The 6,630-nt window shown below is 30.5% G+C and overlaps 1 long non-coding RNA gene across 1 annotated transcript; it reads left to right on the top strand.

The window, feature by feature from the left end:
* Positions 1-5,586: 5,586 nt before the first annotated feature.
* On the top strand, positions 5,587-6,630 carry LOC137836538 (uncharacterized). Its single transcript, XR_011085323.1, has 2 exons — positions 5,587-5,713; positions 6,405-6,630. It is a non-coding gene; the product is annotated as an uncharacterized lncRNA (long non-coding RNA).

The following is a 6,630-nucleotide window of genomic DNA, read 5'->3' as shown; positions in this document are numbered from 1 at the left end:
TAATAAAAAATTATAAAATAATTTTGGAATTGGTATCTAAATTAACTATCTAACTTTTAGTTAATTTAGAATATAAAGTAGTAAGTGTAGTAAAAATTGGCTTTAGTGTATTGCGCAAGAAGTCCCCCAAATACAACAGGAACTTCCTGTAGATTTCCGAGGATCAGAACTAAAAGTTTCTCTTATATCTAATGAACCCAAAAAGTATTTATAATAAAATAATTTTAATAAATGATGAGAGAGAAAACTAAAAAATTTAAAGGTGATAGGAAGAGGGGTTTCACGGTGGAGTTGGGTGAGTGAGAGATGTGTGAAGGAAGAGGATGGAATGCGGTATTTATAAATGAAGAAACCCAAAACTGCCGCATCTTCAAACCTTAACGGAGCCGTGACCGTCACAGGAGATGGAGGAAGACCCACGGGAAAGGAGGAGCCAACCACCCACGATTCTTGCAACGTTCTCAAGGTTCTGCAAGACCAGCAGGAGCGGAGTCATGAACGTAGAATAAAAGTAGAATTTTGCTCTCATGAAAATGAATCAGAAGTTTATATTATAATTGGGTTTGGGTTTCAACATTCAACACACATAAATGGAAGGATTGCCGACAAAAAAAAAAACATAAATTGAATGAGAAGAAACCTTCTTTAAGTTCTGCAAACTATTGGAACCATACACTACTAATTCATATCTTTTAACGTTACGACTATGCAATTTTTTTTCATTTGATTATTGACTTTGCCTATAAAAAATAATAATTATTGATTAGTCAAAGTAATACTAATAGATCTTATTTTATTTTTCTTTATCAATCCCGTGTTGCTTGACAAATTCTTGGAGTTTGTTACATTTTTACAATTAATTTAGTATGAAATGGAAGAAAAAAAGTTAGGGTTTTCTTCTTACATCATTATAAATTTGTCTTGATTTCTGATTCTGAAGCATGACTGACACACTATCAAGTTTCAGCAGTGTGAGATAATGGCTAACATCTTGAGTCCCTCATCAATCTCTCCACGTTTTCTTCTGTTAATCATAGCCTTTCTTTTCCTTTTGCAGTTGAGTTTTGGTTCAGGTTAGTCTTCGCAGTGAATCATGAAAATGCATAGAAGAAGATAATCACGATCACTTCCACCACGTATCTGTCATGCATGCATCTTCATCTTTTTTTTAGCAGATTCAAACTTTGTAATGCTCAATCGCAATAGACATGGACTTCCAAAAAACTAAAGAATCCAAAAAAAAGAACAGAAAATGAAAAGCCAAGTGATTCAATATCATAAGCATGTGTTTAAAATTGTAAGAAGATCACAATCACTGTCATTAATGTCTGATAGATGCGTCCTTGTAAGTGTTTAGCAGGTAAAGTAAAAGTAGATTTTATTGAATTTAGAAGCTTATTAACAGTTAATAACGTCATTTGATCTTAATTTGCAGATCTGAAAATGAGAAAATTGGGAGTCATGCCAACTCCACCTCCTCCACCTTCTCCTAATCCACCGAGAAAACCGGCAAATAGTCCACCGTCAAATAATCCACCGTGAAAGTAATTATAACAATTAATTATTTTATGTTTTCAAAAGTAATTTTTATTTCATATAATTTTTGTAGTGAAAATCTTTTGATATGACCTTGTAGTTCTTTTTATCTTCAGGTGTTCTCCTACTACTCAGTTTCTATATAAAACTTTTTGCTCATAATCTTTTTTTAACATTGTGACACTATTAAATGTTGATAATAATCTATTCAACATATAATTAATATTGTTAATAAAATTGGGAGAAAAAAAATATTAAAGTTACACTACAAGAAAATCATGAAATAAAAATCAATTTTTAGAAATCAAAATAATTAGTTGTAATAGTAACTAAATTATATACCATTTTGGAAACTAAATTTGTTTTTGGTTTCTAAGTTAGTTTCTATTATTGTTAAATAATTTTTAAATTGGTATCTAATTAGTAACTAAGATTTTTGCTATCAAATTTAGAAACTAAATAATTGGTAGTTAAAACCTTGGTCGCTAATTAGATACCAATTTAGAAACTATTTAACAATAATAGAAACCAATTTTATTATATTTACACATTTAAAAACACAAATATGTTTCATTGAAATTATGGTGGGTAAATAACACAAGAAAAAAAATATTGTTGATGGTTAGGAGACACCAACAAAGTTTATTAATTTAGATTTTTTTTTTAAAATTCCCTTTCATTGAAAAAATGGCTACAAAAATGATATGTATACTAATCATTAATGAAATAATCGTATGCTTCCACTAAAATTAAAATTGGTTACCTTATAATCGGTTGTATTTGTCAAAAAATTTGAAAACAGGACTTTAATTCAAATTAAGAACTTAAATAAAAATTAAAAAAATTCTTAGATTGCTACAATATCCAAAGTGATCCAAACTTGACCACTTGGTCAACGAAAATGTTACTTTGCTTCCGTGGGTTTTATGTCGGATGGTTGACTGACATAAATATGATGTTAGGCGTCAATTTTTTTCATTTGCGTTCATTTTTTGTCAACCCAATCCTGTTATTCCTGTAATGTAAGTATCATTATATAACTTGATATCTCAGTTGTGATGACATATTAAGTAACAACAATCATCTATCATAAAAAAATTAAAAATAAAACAAAGTTGAAAATGAAATGTAAATACTTCCGGATTACGAATATAAATGTATATCTATTAAAGGTCCTAGGTGGTCCTGCTAAATGGCAAAGTCTCTGCAGTTGCAATGCACACATGACACATAATGATAATCTTTTTGGAAGATGGTACCATGTATTGTGTTAATGGGGTAAAGGGTCTTCGTATTCTTAGTTTAGAGTTTTTTTTTTTTCAACTTTTATGCCTTACAATTATGTGTAGCTAATCTGTGTAGGGCTGTTTTTTTTTCTTTCTATCACCATATATTTTTCTCTCACCTCCATAAATTTCATATTTCTAAAAATACCCTTCTTTAATTTTTTCGGATTGTGTAATCTCAATGTTTTTTTTTTCAAATTTGTAATTAGTTTCTGGATTACATAATCCAGAAGTATTTTTTCAAATGCATGATTAATTTTCAAATTATGTAATCCGGAAGTCTTTTTTAGTTTCTGGATTACATAATCCGAAAATCTTTTTTCAAATGCGTGTTCAAATTACATAATCCAGAAGCTACTCGATGGAAATGACACAAGAAGGATAAAAAAATATTTTAACGTTGTGTATGGGAATGGCAAAACTTGAATCCTGTTGAATTACATTGAAATTATTTGTAGGAGTATTTTTTGTGGTACTAATCCAAGTAATTTTTTTTATAAAGAGTAAAGTATTTTTTAAATATTTTTATTTATTAATTTTTATTGTTGATAAAAAAAAACAGTTTCAATTTTGCCATCGTTATCTTCTTTAATCCAGTAAAAGAAGTTACAAACATTTCGTGTTTTCTCCTAATCTAATACCAACATTATAAATAATTAAAAACTAAAGAATTAAAATTGTGGAAACAAAATTGTGAATTTTTTAAAGTCTAGGAAAAATATTATAATTAAGATTATAAAGTTAAAAGCACACATAATTAAACAAATAAATATAAATAGTAGAAAATGCAAACAAACATATAACATATAAAATAAACCTATAACATATAAAATAAAGGGGATTATTTTTTGTAACAAAAAGAAAGTCAATGAAAAATTAAATGTAATCCTAAATTGGTCAACTACTATCACTAAAAAAAATCATTAAATAGAAACCGAATTTAGATACAACAAATAATTAGTCACTATATTGATTAAATTCTCGTTATTTTTTATGTCATTGTTTAAGTTACCTTTTGTGGTGGCAGAGAAGTTAGTTCAAATACAAGAGAATTTCCTTTGGGGATGGGGTTCAGATGGTAGGAAGATCGTTTGCACCTCTTGGAAAAATGTTTGTGCGCCTCGTGACTATGGGGGTCTAGGTATTATTGACCTAAGGTTGTTTAATTTGGCTCTATTAGGTAAGTGGATCTGGAGGTTGGGTACGGATAAGGGTGGTATGTGGAAAGAGATCCTCGTCTCTAAGTACGGTGGGTGTTGAAGCTTGAGAGAGGAAGGTAAAGTTGGTAGGGGCTCTCTTTGGTGGAAAGATTTGAAGGAGGTGTGGGCTTCAGAGGGTTGGGGAAGAAGTTTGAAGATGGGTTTGAGTGGGAAGTTGGTGAGGGGAGGCTATCCTTTTTTGGGAGGACAGTTGGTTGAGTTGTGGAGCGTTGAAGAGTGTTTTCCCGAGAATTTTCTCTCTTAGTGTGACAAAAAGTGCAAAGGTGGCTGAACTAGGGAATTAGATTGATGGTGTTTGGGTGTGGCACTTTGAATGGCGTAGACCCTTTTTTGAATGGGAGAAACCTTTGGTGGAGCAGTTCTTTCAGTTACTACAAGGGACGAAGTTGGAATCGAGGAAGGCAGATTGCTAGATTTGGAGGCAGGGGGTTTCATACTTTTACGGTTAACTCAACCTATTTTCAGGTTAGGAAGGATAAAGTTGGGGAGGTTTCTCCAGTTTACAATAAGTTGTGGAGGTTTCCTTTTACAATAGCTGAGTTTTATTTTCAGGTTCGTCATTTACACAATTCTTCAATTAGGAGCCGTAAAATTAACATATTTGTTTTGTTTAAGTAAATTTTTTTTACAGAAAATTAAAATCAGAATTTTGTACATGATAAAAAGAATAAGAATTAGATAAGAAAAAATATTACATGTGTTTGATTTTAGATTCGTTGGTTTGTACGAGGATGATCTCATGACGTATTCACATTTAAGTTTGTATGACTATTTTTCCTATATGTTTTCCTCTGGATTAGTTAGGAGAGTTCTGTTTACTTAGACTTTGGAGTAAGTCTTGTGATAAAAGTTATGAGTAAATTCATGTATAAAGGTTGAATCACCTCAAAATGATTTTTATTTATTTATTTTTTATTGTCGATAAAAAAAATCTAAAAGAATTGATAAATAATTCATATTATAACATCATGATGCAAAAATTAAAAACAAAAACGAGTTTTTTTTCATTTTTCTACCAAAACTTGCTCTCCTTATAAACATCATTGACCTTCTGATTAAAAAAAACATTATTGACCTAATTTTCTATGGGAAATTTCATTGAAAGCTCAAATAGAAGTAGAATTTTGCTCTCATGAAAATGAATCAGAAGTTTATATTATAATTGGGTTTGGGTTTCAACATTCAACACACATAAATGGAAGGATGCCGATAAAAATAAAAAACATAAATTGAATGAGAAGAAACCTTCTTCAAGTTCTGCAAACTATTGGAACCATAAACTACTAATTCATATCTTTTAACGTTACGACTATGCAATTTTTTTTTTCATATGATTATTGACTTTGCCTATTAAAAATAATAATGATTGATTAGTCAAAGTAATACTAATTAATAGACCTGATTTTATTTTTCTTCATCAATCCCGTGTTGCTTGACAAATTCTTGGAGTTTGTTACATTTTTACAATTAATTTAGTATGAAATCGAAGAACAAAAGTTATGGTTTTCTTCTCACGTCATTATAAATTTTTCTTGATTTCTGATTCTGAAGCATGACTCACACTATCAAGTTTCACCATGGCTAACATCTTGAGTCTCTCATCGATCTCTCTACGTTTTCTTCTGTTCATCATAGCCTTTGTTTTGCTTTTGCAGTTCAGTGTTGGTTCAGGTTAGTCTTCCTAATGAATCATGAAAATGCATAGAAGAAGATAATCACGATCACTTCCACCACGTATGTGTCATGGATGCATGTTCATTTCTTTTTGGACAAATTAGTGTATCATCAAAACGTAGGGTTTTGTTGTTTCTGGAAAAACATTATAATATCATTGTTTTGAAAGGATTATTACAAAAACCCTGCCCTTACCTGCAGTAGAACACGTTAAGAATGTTCGAACCTTAGTAGACAATAAAGAAATGTTATGATTACTGTTTAAGAACCAAAACTTTTCTAGGACTTTACAATCATACAAGGTTAACCATCCTAAGACATAACCCTCATTGACACATGAAAAACATCTACCTATTTCCCCCTGTAGATTTAGCAGATTCAAACTTTGTAATGCTCAATCACAATAGACATGGAGTTCCAAAAAACTAATGAATCCAAAAAAAAAAACAGAAAATGAAAAGCTACCAGTGATTCAACATCATAACCATTTATTTTGTTGTGGTCCAAGATTTTGATTCTAGCATGTGTTTAAAATTGCAAGATCACGATCACTGTCATTCATTAATGTTTGATAGATGACATCCTTGTAAGTGTTTAGCACGTAAAGTAAAAGTACATTTTATTGAATTTAGAAGCTTATTATATGTATATTCAACAGTTAATAACATCCTGTCATCTTAATTTGCAGATCTAAAAATGAGAAAACTGAGAATCATGCCAAGTCCACCTCCTCCACCTGGGCATAATCCACCTATGCATTATCTTCCTCCTCCTGGTTAAATTTTCATTTTATTTGATCATGTATCACCAGAAAACATGTTGAATTAAGCTACCTTTGCTTCTCATGTTTTTTTTTTAGTAGGTTCATCTTGTTTTTTTAGTAGGCAATGAATAAAGTGAAGTATCAAGGGGGT

Source organism: Phaseolus vulgaris, chromosome 4, assembly GCF_000499845.2.
Source record: "Phaseolus vulgaris cultivar G19833 chromosome 4, P. vulgaris v2.0, whole genome shotgun sequence".
NCBI lineage: Eukaryota > Viridiplantae > Streptophyta > Magnoliopsida > Fabales > Fabaceae > Phaseolus > Phaseolus vulgaris.
Note: the sequence above shows the minus strand (reverse complement) of the source record. Positions and strands in the feature narration are given on the sequence as shown.